Source organism: Macrotis lagotis, chromosome 2 (assembly GCF_037893015.1).
Source record: "Macrotis lagotis isolate mMagLag1 chromosome 2, bilby.v1.9.chrom.fasta, whole genome shotgun sequence".
NCBI lineage: Eukaryota > Metazoa > Chordata > Mammalia > Peramelemorphia > Peramelidae > Macrotis > Macrotis lagotis.
This window is the reverse complement of record NC_133659.1, coordinates 293,896,813-293,911,607: the sequence shown is the minus strand read 5'-3', so window position 1 is coordinate 293,911,607 and position 14,795 is coordinate 293,896,813. Positions and strand designations below refer to the sequence as shown.

Genomic DNA, 14,795 nt, shown 5'->3' with positions numbered 1-14,795 from the left:
TGGAATGGTTTGCCATTTCCTGCTCCAATGGATTAAGGCAAGACATTAAGTTACCTGTCTCAAAGTTAGTGTCTAAGGCCATATTTGAACTCAAGTCTTCATGACTCCAAACACAGCACTCTATCCATGGGGTTATCTGGCTGCTCCAGCAAGGGATTACATGTACAAATACAAATAGATAAATTAAAAATAAACATAAAAAGTTATGATTTGCAATATATTTGTGTTTAGGACAAACATAGGCAAGTAATCCTAACATTAGAGAAGAGCATGAAGGAGATGAGGCATTACTTGTGATAAGATCACAACTCCTGTTATAGGTTAGAGTTAGCTATAGATTGAAATGAGTCCCAAAATGGCACTTCTATCTAGGGCCTTTGACATATCATTTCCTGAGGCAAAGCCCTAATGATCCTATCTTGTCAGCTATAGATGTATGGAATAATCACAATAGTCACTTCAATATCTGTGAAAAGCAATTAAGAAGCTATGTTCAAAAGTTTTCTTCAAAGAGCAATAAACCTTTTGCCTCTTTTGAGTGAGGTAATAAATTGGTTATTTATTGCTCATGACCCAAGTTTCTTGTGGTACATTTTCAAATATCAGTGAAGATTCATGGGTTTCCCTTGTCAGTAAACCAAGAGCTAATGATTTCCTGAGTCATACTAAATTGCAATACAATGCAGTCCCAGAAATACTTAGTGAGTAACGATATGGAAATTAAATATTCAAACATCAGTGCTTCATAGATAAAATATTTATTTATCAATCGGGGCTAGTGAAATTGTTATGGGTTGGAGGCAAAATCAGAGAAATGAGCATTCATATTTTATGTCATTCTTGCTTTGGTGAAATAAATATCTATAAATGATATTATGGTCAAATCAGTGTATGATGGGAGTAGATAAAAGACAAGACTGTGATCACATTTCTTTGCACTACTGCTTGAAGGTGTGAACTAAATATCTGTCACTGATATGACAGCAAGTACATTTTTGGATGAGAATGGAAAAGAAATAAACATCCTCAGTCAACATGAGATCAGGGTCATCTGCATCAATAGCAGGCATTGTGAGTCAATTATGGAAAAATAAACCATGCTTCTGGGGTAATCCCCCCTTCTACCCCTACAATGATTATTTACAAATCTGAAATAATGAATCTGCCCAGAATTATTTATAAATATAGTTCCAAAAGTTTTTTTGGTAATAGAGATCCCCATTTTTAGACTTATAATAGCTTTTTAAATATTTTAAAGGCATACAAATACACATACTTGAGGTTTGTGGAAGGAAGAGATATAGCAAACCTTAACAAACATTTGGGTCATAGAATTAACATACCATGAAGTGACCAACTAAGTGTTCCATGTACATGTTTCCTGTCCCTACTACACTCTATTCATTTTCTCATTTTCCAGTTCTAGTGCAATAATGAAATTGATTGTGTTATTGTTTTTGGAAAGGTTGTGCTAATCTACTCTGTTAAAATTCCACTCATTATCCCTGTAACTTTTCAAACCAGAATAACCTTCCATGGCCATCTCTATTATCTAATTCTATTCAAATACAAACTATTAGAGGGCAAGGACCATTTTTACTCCAACATTTAGCACAATATTTAGCACACTCAATAAATACTTTTTCTGTCATTAATTTTCCTTTAAAGTAGATGAAAAAAATAAAAATCCAGGGCTGTAAAAGTCATAAATGAAGAGGAAGAAAAAAATTACACTGATGTGCAGGAAGACTAGAAATTTAAAAAGACATCAATTACTATTAAAATAATGGAATATGTGAGAGTTCCTAATTCAGAAGCATTTTATAATTGCATTCTCAATTAATGAGCTTTAATCCATTTTAGCAAATTTAGCAAGTTACTGATTAAAAGAATTACTTTTAAAATATGTTTTATAGAGTTTTAACTATTAAAACTTAGATGACATCTTATGCATTGCACATAATAATATCCACTTATATATACTTGCTATATCTATCATCTTGTATAATCCTTATTACAATTCTGTAGATAATGTATTTTAGTCCCATTTTATGGATGAGAAAACTAACGTTCAGAAATATTGACCTGTTCAAGATTTTGTTGATACATAGAAAAACTCATTCCCATCTTCTGTCTCATTACTCTGGCTATTTAATCAATGATTATAAGTCATAATCCATAAAGCTATAGGATACTGGATAAAAAGAAAGCTCTGTGGGACAAAAATATTTCCTGTGTTCTCATCTCCACCCTCCTTCCCAAAAAGAGCATCAAATACATGTCACTGAAAAAATTGTGGTATTTTTAATAAAATGGAATGTCATTACATTCTATGAAAAAATGAATATGAAGATTACAAAGAAATATAAAAATATATAAAATGTGGCAGTAGGCAAAGTGGAATTAGTAGAACATATATATATATATATTGATTGTGATTTTACTTTTTAAAGATCTACTAAGTAAAATAAAACTTCATATAGGTGAAGAGGGGAAAAAAGACCTTGGAAGAATAAAAAAATTTCTTAAACTCAAATAATTATTATTTTGCTAAATATAGATGTATACACATATTGAAATGTAAATTGTTTGGAATTTAATGTTTTACTAATCATTTTGCTTTTTTAGAAATTTATTTAAATTAAGTGCAAAAATAAATCATGTAATTTAACATTATGTACTAAAATTATGTCATAATTTTATTCTGCTGTGCTTATACTGCATATTTATTATAATTTTATTTATGCTTAATTTTATAAATATCAAAAAACAAAGTGAATTTAAATTTCAAATCATTTACATTTTATTACACAAGCATCTATACAAATTAAAGAAACCACCTTCAATACTGAAATGTACCATATTAGCATTGTAATGTGAGAATTTCCAACTTTGTTAGTCGATATAAAAATTAGAATTATAGTCATGTTTAGAAATGTGGTTAGTTTTTACCAGTTGGTAGCAATACCTTTCATAGTGTGACTTTGCATAATGTGATTTTGCAAAATCAGCCTCAAAGAGGCAATCATTTCAGTGCAGAAGCTGTGCTAGGAATTTAAAACACAATCACCAAGTAAATAGATCTACCTTAAAAAAGTTTAAAACAATAATCACAAGAATAGTGTTTTTCCTAAAATTAAGGCAAATACAGAATAAATATTATTTTTTCATAAATGTACATGTGTGTGTGTGAATAGTAAAAAACCATTAATAACTCAATATTATTAGATAAATTCAAAGAGGTAAAATACAGAGAATAATTTTTAAAAATACTAAGAAAGATACTATTCTCACTAAACTTCCACTTATTTCCAATGATTACTTATGCTAACTCCCAATCAATTTCTGGGTCTGCTCTTTTCCTCAAATTCCCTTCCGGGAATTAGAAAGGTTTTAGGCTAACATTCTCCCTGGCAAGTACTTCAGAAATGCTTTTCAACTCCATTTGAAAGATTGCCAGTTTGATCTGCTTCAGCCACTTCAAGTATCAAAAGCTCTAATTAGCCACTAACCATAATTACACAAACTAAGATCATGTTTATTCACATGTCCATCTAAACCAGGGACCCTCAATTCCTCATCCTTCTCTGACACAAGAATCTTCCCGTTAAGTTACTTCTCTCATCTCTGATAAAGACATGAGTTTAGGTTTCTTTAACATAGAGAGTCTCCTGGGAGGGTGTGGCTCCAATCAAACAATGGAGTCAAGCAATGGAAAAGGCAATGTGCTCCTTCCACAAGGATTTAAAAATATTTCCTTGGCTTTGTAATTGTCTAGCAAAGGTTTAGCCTTCACTATAGCTCATGCAACTTAACTGATTATAAAATAAATACTCACAGGATTCAGAAAGCTGAATTGTCATTATACTTGGGAATTTACCAAAAATAATAGTAGATTATTATCAAAGTTATTATTATCAAAGTTTTCAACTATATGGTTCATTATCTTGGCTAACCATAGCTTTAACTTGATTCTCATGCTCTAATGAAACAATCATTATTATATGCATTTTAAATAAATTCTTTCTCCCTTTTCTCCTACATTTCTTCTATCTTCCCCCATATTTCTCTTTTCCTTTGTTATCAGTCTTTCCCCTTCTTTCTCTTCTCTCTCTCTTTCTCCTTTTCTCCTTCCTTTCTCATTCTTCTTTTCTTTCTCTCCCTCTCTCCTTCCTTGCTTTCACTTTTGTCTCCCTTGTTCCTTCCCCCTTTCTTCTTCATCTTTCTGTGTTGTCTCTCTCCTTCCTCTCCCTCTTATCCTTCCTTCCTTTCTTCTCTCATTCCTTCCTCTCATTTGTCCCTCTCACTTTTTCTCTCTCCTCTTCCCTCTCTGTTAAACATTGTATTTATTAAAACTGATTTTTTTTTTACTTTTTTCTACTTGAAATCATGAAAGCTTTTTTTCTTTAACATGCTCTGGTTTTCCCACCTTCTTAATAATGGGCAATTCAATTTGAACTATTTGACAATGCTACTCACAAAGTGTCCTTTGCAATCCATTGCATTGAACTCACCTCTCAAAATCCTGGATTCTTTTCCACTTTGATCTATAATGCTGGCACTTAGTTTATGATCTTTATATCCACTTTGCCCTGCCATCATCTTTGATGACACATTTATTTCAATAGCCACATTCACAACTTCTATGAACTCATCATTCATGACCTCACCAATAATGACCTCTATCTCCACCATCCTTCAACTAAAAGGACTACATCTTAAATCTCTCAATCAAATGTAACTCTTCCAAATCTTAAGTCCCAGAATCTGAAATGTGCTTTCCCGTCTTTTTATTGCTCTCACACCTGTATTTCTTTCAAATGTGTTATTTGCTATCTTTGGCAAATGTTTTTAATTCTTGCATTTTTAATGATTGTTTCCTGTTCTCATTTGTTCATCTTCATCAAATCCAATAATGGCCTTTTTTTCTTGAAACACTTGCTTCTTGGTATTTTTTATTATCTTATATACTTTACTTTGCTAATATATGTAGAAAGGTAAGAATAATTTAAATATCAAGTGTCTTATCATTTGTGGAATAAACACCCCTTTCACACTTTTGCTTCTTAAAATTCCTACAGATGTTGTATTACAGACCTCTGTTCTGTTGCTGGCATTTTTCTGGAATTGTTGGGCAGCAAATACCATACTGACTGTTCCTCGACCCTTTCTGAAGTCTTTCTGGCTCTCAGGGAGGTGACTATCGTCCAGGTGAAGATCAGCAAGAATCTTACCTACAGTGATTAAAAGAGGAATACCTCTGTGATTGTCACTGGACAATCTATTCTCTTTACCTTTATAGAGATGAACAATGGAGGCATCCTTGAATTCTTGGGGATAACTCTTCATGCCATATAACCTGGGAAATGTCAGTCAGGTTTTGGATGAGCAATGGACCCTCACCCCACCTTGTAGATCTCAGCTGGAATATTATCAGAACCAGGAGCTTTGCCACTTGAAAGGAACCTAAAAGGACATTCAAAAGCTCTTCTTCAGTCAGAACTTCAGCTAGCAACTAATTGACTCCAACTTGAGGTAAACAGTTATTGGCTTCTGCATTGATTGATGATGGTCCATTAAAAATTATGGAAATATTCAGCCTATCTTTCTAGGATCAGATTCCTATCGTTAATCAATGTGGATTTAGCAGCATTGCATAGCTGAGATACACCATAGGACTTTGACCTATAAATAGTCATCGGGGCATCTTAAAAGCATTTTAGCTTTTTTTTTCTATCTGCATATAACTAAATTTCATCTGTCTTCTTATTGATCCAAAAGTCCTGCATCTATCTGGTCTGTATATAATATTTCTAGAACTGATCAAGGCCTTTGATACAGTCACTAGGCTTTATGGGAAAATTATGTCCAAATTTGCTTGCCTGGAGAAGTTCACCAGCTCTGAACTTCAGTTCCACAATGTCATGCATGCCCAGGTTCTGGATAGTGGATGATGCTCTCGAGATTTCTCAGTCACCAATGGAATAAAACAAGGATGTGCCCTTGCTCCCATGCTTTTTAGCATGATTTTTCAGTCTTGTTATCAAATACCTTCACTGTCTCAAGGTCAGCTGATGGCAAACTTTTCAGCTTGATAAGGTTGCAAGCCAAGACCAAAGTGGAGGGAGTGTTGGTGTATGATCTTGTTTGCAGTTGACAGTGCACTCAACGTAGTCTCTGAAGCAGAAATTCCAACAAAGTATGAATCAATTCTCTGCTGCTTGTGCTCATTTTGGTCTAACAATTAACACCAAGAAAACTCAGGTGCTCCATCAGCCAGCACCACATCATCCATATGTGGAACCTTCGATTATAGCAAATGGAAAAGTTTTCAGTATTGTGGACAAGTTCACTTTCCTTGGCAGTGTTCTTTCCAAGGAGGTACACATTGACAATGAGGTTGCCACTCTCACCAGAGCTAGCTCAGTATTTGGGAAGCACCAAAAGAAAGTATCAGAGAGAAGAGATATTAGACTTATTACCAAACTGAAGGTCTACAGAGCTGTTGTGCTGACCTCAAAGCTATATACCTATGAAGCCTGGACAATCTACCAGTGCCAGGTCAGGAAGCTGAATAACTTCCATGTAAATTATCTTAGGAAGATTCTGAAGATCACCTGGCAGGAGAAGCTACCAGATTCTGAGGTCCTTTCTCAAGTTAAACTGCCCAACATACCAATATTATTACAGAAAGGGCAACTTCAATGAACTGGACACATTATTAGAATGCCAGACCTATGCTTGCCAAAAAGATTATCCTATGGAGAACTCACATTGGGCAAGTATTCACAAAGGGATCAGAAGAAACGATTCCAGAACATCCTGAAGGTCTCTTGAAAAGTTCTGCACTCTATGAGGAAGGCAGAATGGAAGCAACTCAAAGGAAAAGTTTAGAGAACCTATCCCAGGTGTTCAGATAGACTTTTTTTAGCCCAATCTGTGGTAGAACATTCCAAGCTCATATTGGTCTGGTCAGCCACTGTCAGACCCACTGTAATTCTTCTCAAATATAGTGATGTCAGTAATGAAGGACAAGAACCAAGAACCAATCTTAAAATCCCAGACTTCCTTCAAGACTCAACACAAGTATAATCCAGTCTGATCATAAAACTCTATTCAGAGTTCCTCCCTCCTCAAATTATGTATTTCTATAGACTTACTTGTAAACTTACTAGAGATAAGGAGCATTTTCATTTGATCTTTGTACCCTTTGTACAAAATTAATTAATGCTTGTGGGACTTCTGAAGTCCTGGACTACTAAGTGATACAACAAAGAAAACAAATGTGACTCACATTTAAAAAACAAACCCCAAAAAACAAAAAAACAAAAAACATCCACTCAACACAACTCCTCAGAGATTTCTGATGTAAGGGAAATGCACCAGGCTAGGAGAACAATCAAAGAAACTGATTGCCTCTTTTCCAAAGTCAGGATCAAATGTTGCTATGTACCAATCATCAGCATATGTTAAAGAGCAAATCTTTATCACTTCTCTGACATTTTCATTTAGCTTCTGCTGAATATCTAGTCAATTCTCCTCTTTTTCAGAAAATTTGCATTTTCCATTTCATTTTAAATTCCAAAAGTTTTACCCTGTAATTTTGATCATGCTTCATCCCACAACTATACAATTTTCTTGTTTTGTTTGGTTTTGTTTTAAGTATTTGAGTGTACCTCTGTATCCCTGAATGAGCTGCACTGTTGGGATTTTGGTTTTTATTTTTTTTCTGATTCAAGCAAAGGTAGATAGAACTGTTGACTTTGTTAAAGCCTCACTACAGAGGTAAATAGATTTAATTTAATGTAAGGAAGAAACATGTGTATAACATTTGGAACAATTACTTTACTGTTATATTGAAATTGTGTATCACTCTGGGGACAAAAAAGTTTTAGAAAATAGGCAGTTCAAATCATATTTGAGAATAACAGCTAATCTGCAGATGTAGAAGACAACAAAAGCTGAATTTCTAGCCATGACCTCTCTTCCAAGTTCCTGTCTACCTAATGAACATTTTCACTTGATGAAATTATTGTCAGTTCAAATTCTACAGAGTTAAAAATGAGCCATACCTGTGGCCTCAATCTTGTCTTCCTTATTTTGCTCAATGATATCATTATTTCTCCTTTCATGGAGCTTTGGACTCTGATCAGTTACTACAGTAAGTTGTTTTTTTCCATAGGAGTCTTATTCACTGGTCTCTTCTTCTTTTTTCCCATTGTTACCGTCTTATACCAGTGTCCCACACTTGAGCTTATATAGAAGATAACACACACACATACATAAACATATAACACATATATACACACACCACATTTTAAGTCTTATTTGTGTGTATACATATAAAAATAAATATAAACTGATATGTGTATATATGTGTTTATAAAATCATCACACTTTCACACTTATCCTGTCAATAGTTCATCTTTAAGACTATCAGTGCTTCAGCTATTCACTATTTACAAGGTCAATTCACTTTATTACTTTATGATTAGTTTTCTCATCTCTAAAATGGGGGGGGAGAAGAGATGTTCTTTGGCTCAATAGTTTTATGAAATATTTTCCTATTATGTCTTCCTTGCTCCAAAATCAAATACACATATGACCAAGAAAGAAATAAAAGTATGAGATACTGGAAATAGCACTAGATGATATCAAAAGATTTGAATTCAAATCTCAATCCTAACATTTACCAGTTTCGTTAACACTGGACTTTTATTTATTCAAGTCTTGATTTCCTCACAGGTCGAAAGTGGGTAATGATACTTGCAAAGCAGCAAAATGGATAAAACTCTTAGTTTGGAGTTAGGAAGACCTCAGTTCAAATTCTGACTATATTAGTTTCAGATCTTAATTGAATCCTTTAATCTTTACACACTTTAGACAATTCCTAAGACTTAACTTCTTGTTGTTCAGTTCTTAAGTAGTGCCTAATTCTTTGTGACCTCATGGACTACTCTGTCCATGGAGTTTTCTTGGCAATGATACCGGGGTAGTTTGTCGTTTCCCTTTCCAATGGATTAAGGCAAATGGAGGTTAAGTGACTTGCCTAGAGTCACAGAACTAAGGGTCTGAGATCAGATTTACCTCTTCCAGGCTCCAAGTCCAGGACTCACTTCACTAAGCCACTTAGCTGCCTCCAAGTACTTAACTACTAGTCATAAATGAACTCTTCTTCACATTGCTATAAAGCATCAAGAATAAACTGGGAGGAAATCAAAAGTCCTTGCTGTATTTACAAGACCCACCACAAAGAGGTGTGAGGAAACATTTCATCAAATGCCACATGAATATGAACCCTTATAATTAAGTCTAAGATACCAGTAACCAAGAACCTTCACAACTTCAACCCAATCTATAATTTTACCATAGTTTCTATCATTCCATTTAAACTGATCTACTGAATGTCTTTTCCCTATTACTCAACATACCCTGTACATTTTTACACCTATGCCTAGCCATGTCAACCTACAGTGATATTCTTCTGAATTTTTACTATTTTTGCCATTAATTTGACATGTTCTGTCATTCACAATATGTTTAAGTTTTCCAGAAGAGATGCCCTCCTTGTGGATAGAACTCTTGTTTTATATCACTTTTTTATGTCCTACAGCATAGGGTAGAACTTGGAGCCCACAAAACTCTCACATGCAGCATGAACAACATTACACATATATACATATTTGTTATACTATCTCTAGGGTGGAGTTACATGTTAACTATATTTTATATTTAAAAGGAATAGCAAGTTGCACATAATAGAATTACAGTTTCATTTGCAGTTATCTTCTAAAAATATTATACTATGTTGTAGAAACACTTGTTTTATTACATAAATAATTAAAAATAAGATAAAAAATCCAACACTGTACAACAGAGACATGCTACTTTGTGGTTTTCTAAGTCAATATGCAACCAGTGGGGATCTTTTGCAATTTGAACTTGACACTACTGCCCTACAGCATCTGGTATAATACTACTCAAAATCAGGGGCTTAAAAATACTTATTACATAAATTCCTGGCATCATCAAGTGAATAATTGTTATTTTATCTAAAAATTATGTTACTAGAAGATTAGTCTGGCAATGTTAATAGAATATCAGTCCCAAAGCCAAAGTTGAAATTTTCACACTACCTGTGTCTCTGGGCAATTCATTTAATCTTTTAACTTTCCAGGGAACACTCTAATACTCTGTTTTACTTTCATAGATCTAGTGAAAGTACAGAATCAATGTCTGTTGAACTGGCTAATAAATATATGCTTGGTATATGTTAAAACAAGTTTGACAGTCCAAATGAATATTACATTGAATTCTGGCAAAAATGAAAGGCGCCAGATGTATGGATAACTAATGATTCTGGTCCAAACTAAACTTGCTCACTACTGCCATGAAGTAGATATAGAAGTTTGTCATTGTCCGGAATTGAAAATTCCTTTTACCTTCAGAGGTATCTATTTCATCTGTCACTGCAGTAATGAATTATCCCATGTGGAGGATAACACTCCATAGCTATTTCTGTAAGTGACAACTGTACCATATTATTAAAGATTTTTTTCACAGTTTCCAAACACCTGATTATATGTGTTACATAACAAAAACAAGCAATTACATATAAGTGATTCATTTACAATGTGCTGTAAATAATTTCTACCAGTCTGTGAAGTCTAATCATAGTTCTGGAGCTTTGAAAAACATTAAGTTTCATTGCTACACATTGCATAGAGATCTCATAAGTCTTTATGCTATCTACCCCCAATGGCTGTCACAATTATATTTTGTACTTTTAAGTTTCATAGTCCACTATCTCGGTAATTAGAGATTTTTCAGACTTTTCTGTAAAATGTTTATCAAGAATTTTTTGGGGGGGGAAGGAGGAGATGGGATAGGAGAGGTCAGATGAAAAGAGAAAAAGCTTATTTTGTACCTAAATATTTGAATAATCCTTATTCATTTTTTTGTTGAAATCCTGTGATTTATCCTAAAAATACAGAAGGAAAATCTTGACTTTCTATGCCCTTTAACTCATAGTACCTACATACCTATCTAATCAATCAATAGACCATTCAGTCAACTATCTATCTAAATACCCATTGATCTATCTATCTATCTATCCATCTATCTATCTATATATATGCTATTCACCATATTTCTATATCTCTATTTATCTCTATATATCTATTGATCTATGATAGCTACCAATCTCTATTTACTATTAATCTATATCTTTATATATTATCTATCATATCAATCTATATGTATATATGTCTATTCATCTAATCACAATATCTGCCATATCTATCAAATATACTACTCTTCTCATCAAATTAGACTTGTAGGTAGAAGAAAACTAAAGGCAATGCTGTTCACCAAGGGTAAAGTCATATGGGGGACAGGGTGTTCTTGGAGTCAAGTAGACCTGGGTTCAAATTCTGCCTAAAATGTTATGAGCTGAGTACACAGGGCAAGTTGCCTAAATTCTCTAGGTCTCTTCTATAAAACCATGGTGTTGGACTCAATGCCCTCTAAACTCTCTTACAATTTATGATCCTATGACCATAAAAGAACATAAAAATGGGTAGATGTCGATGAGAGATTGCAAATACTTATGTGTGTTTCTGTGTCAGTGCTAATCTCTTATTTTTTTTGGCAAGGCTAGGTGACTTGCCAAGGTCACACAGTTAGGTAATTATTAAGTGTCTGAAGCCAAATTTGAACTCAAGTCCTCCTGACTCCAGGGCTGGAGCACTATCCACTCTCTCCACTCTTAATCAATGAATTCACAAGCACTTAAGTACCAACTTTTAGCAAATACTGAAATTCAAATATAAGAAAAAAATCAAATCATTACTTCCCTTCAAATATATCTATAGTCACTGCTAGTCTTTTTATTCTTCCTTTCAATTTCAAATGAAATGAATTAAATTATTTCTTTAGATTCCATTTTATACTTAATGATAGTTTTTAATGAGTGGGTTTGTGTGTGTTTATGGGAGATGGGTGGTCTATGGATTAATCAAATTGGGTAAAATCTCTGGTGGGAAGGTCCCACAGAAATATTCTCTGCTCATCTGTAAAAGAAAATTTGAATATCCTCTATCTGAATGTTCAAAGGAAATAGCAATGATTCTTGAGTTGGAGGATTCTAGTTCAAATTTCCCTTCTGAAATATACTATCGTATTCTTTTTTTGATAAACCACTAAACCTTCCTTCACCTCTGTTTCCTTATTTGTAAAACTAGGGGTTTAGACCAAATTTAATTGAGGTACTTTACAGTTATATATTCAAATGAAATGAATTAAATTATTTCTTTAGATTCCATTTTATACTTAATGATAGTTTTTAATGAGTGGGTTTGTGTGTGTTTATGGGAGATGGGTGGTCTATGGATTAATCAAATTGGGTAAAATCTCTGGTGGGAAGGTCCCACAGAAATATTCTCTGCTCATCTGTAAAAGAAAATTTGAATATCCTCTATCTGAATGGTTCAAAGGAAATAACAATGATTCTTGAGTTGGAGGATTCTAGTTCAAATTTCCCTTCTGAAATATACTATCGTATTCTTTTTTTGATAAACCACTAAACCTTCCTTCACCTCTGTTTCCTTATTTGTAAAACTAGGGGTTTAGACCAAATTTAATTGAGGTACTTTACAGTTATATATTTACAGTCCTCTGAATAAGAAGATTATTTCTTGGTAAGCTAATAAATTTCATTCTTTCAAAGGAGATAGAAGGAAGCAAAGAGAAAAGAACAGGGGATATCATTTCTTACAAACGTTACAACGTAACAGGATAAGAAAATCAATTTGAAGTCATTGAAGTAGTAGTGTAAAAAGCATTTTTCTCCATCTAGATTATATTTGGCACCAACTATATGTTTATTAATACTTTTCATTTTAAGAATCTTCAAAAGGTCAGCAGAAACACACCAAAAAAACAAGAAGTTGGCAGATATTTAAAGTTAGAATGATGTTACACCTCAAATCCTGAAAGGAATAGAGGGAACATACATGAAAATTTTATTTACTCTGCCTAGCTAGATTCCTGGACTCAAATCCATTCCCCCAAGAAAAGGAGATGGAAGAATGAAAAAAAGAAAAGAACCTGATAGCCAATTGATCTTCCAGAGGAAAAGGATTGAAGAGAAAGGAGGGCAATGAAAGGAGAAATAACTGACCCTAATCTACAGAGAACTCATGGAAAACAAATGGCACCAGGATCTTAGAGGAACTGGATAATACATCTTGTGAAAAATTCAGGTAACACCTAACTACCCACATCATCCATCTATCTATCTATCTATCTATCTATCTATCTATCTATCTATCTATCTATCTATCATCTATCATCTATCTATCTGTCTTTTATCTAAATATTCATTGGTCTATATCTATATCTACTGGTTTAATTTATATATGATATTCATCATATTGATATATATATATCACATTGATCTATATATATATATGATATATACCCTATCTTCTCTATGTATCTACTGATTGATATTTACAATGTGACTTAGATATATTACATATAATATTACATCTCCTATATCTATCTATATATATCATATATCTCTATATAATATCTATTGCTCCACATATAATATTGACCATATCGATCTTTATCAATCTATGTTATATATCTATCAAATATATATTTAATCAATCTGTATATCTATTATATTTCTATCATCTATCTCTTTTGATTGATATTTCTATATAATATCTATTATTATCTACCTATATAATATCTATTTATATAATATCTATAATCTATCAATCATTTTCTATCAATCTATCAGCTATCTATCCATCCATCCATCCATCTATCTTAAGCCCTTTCAGAGAAACATGAGCTTGGGTAGGACTTTGTACTTGAACAACTGGCTCATTCTCTTGGACTCTATGTAACTAGAGCATGCCTAAAAGTGGCAGCTGTATTTGCCAAGCCTGGCTGCCCAGGAGTACAAGGGACTGGGATGGAGGGAGACTTTCCTCTTATCTGTGCCTTAGAGGATGCCTAATTAGCTTCATTCCTGGCTCAAGGGGAGAATAAAGATATTTTAGTCATTCGGCTTTTTTCACTTAAGCAGTCAATTCAGGAAATAAAAGAATGCCACAAAACAATCTGTAGCAGTTGCAATTCCTTCCATTCAGCAATCACAGAAGTTTCAAGTTCATGAGGAGGCAGAGCTTTGTACTCAATAATTCCAAAAGTAATTGGATAAAACTAAACCTTTAGATATCAGCTCACATCTTAGAAAACAGGGAGAGAGAATGCTCAGTAGAAAATAAAGATTTACTTCTATATCCAGAGGAAGAATTGTGGAGTTTGAAGAAAGACCAAAGACTATTACCTTTAATTTTTTTTTAAAAAAACTAGTTATTATGTAATTTTGCTATCTCTTATACTTTATTTTTTTTCTTAAGGAAATGATTCTTCTCTCATCACATTCAACTTAGATCAATGTATACCATGGAAACAATGTAAAGACTAACAGAATGCCTTCTGTGGAGGGAAGTGAGATTAGGGGGAAAATTGTAAACTTCAAAATAAATAAATATTTTTTTAAAGAAAATAAATGTTTAGTCAGAAGAACAATGGGCAGCTGAGTGATGCCATGGACAGAGTGACAAGCCGATAGTTAGGAAGATTCATCTTCCTGATTTCAAATCTGGCCTCTAACATAATGTGTGTGTGTGTGTGTGTGTGTATCTGTGTGTCTGTGTGTATGTGTAACTGTGGGAAGTCACTTAACTATCTTTGCCTCAATTTCCATACCTGTA

General features: G+C 33.4%; 1 protein-coding gene across 4 annotated transcripts in view; it reads right to left on the bottom strand.

Moving 5' to 3' along the window:
* The window catches only part of SYT1 (synaptotagmin 1), a 731,190-nt gene that overhangs the window by 386,196 nt on the left and 330,199 nt on the right, over positions 1-14,795 (bottom strand). The gene's annotated exons all lie outside the window — the stretch shown is intronic.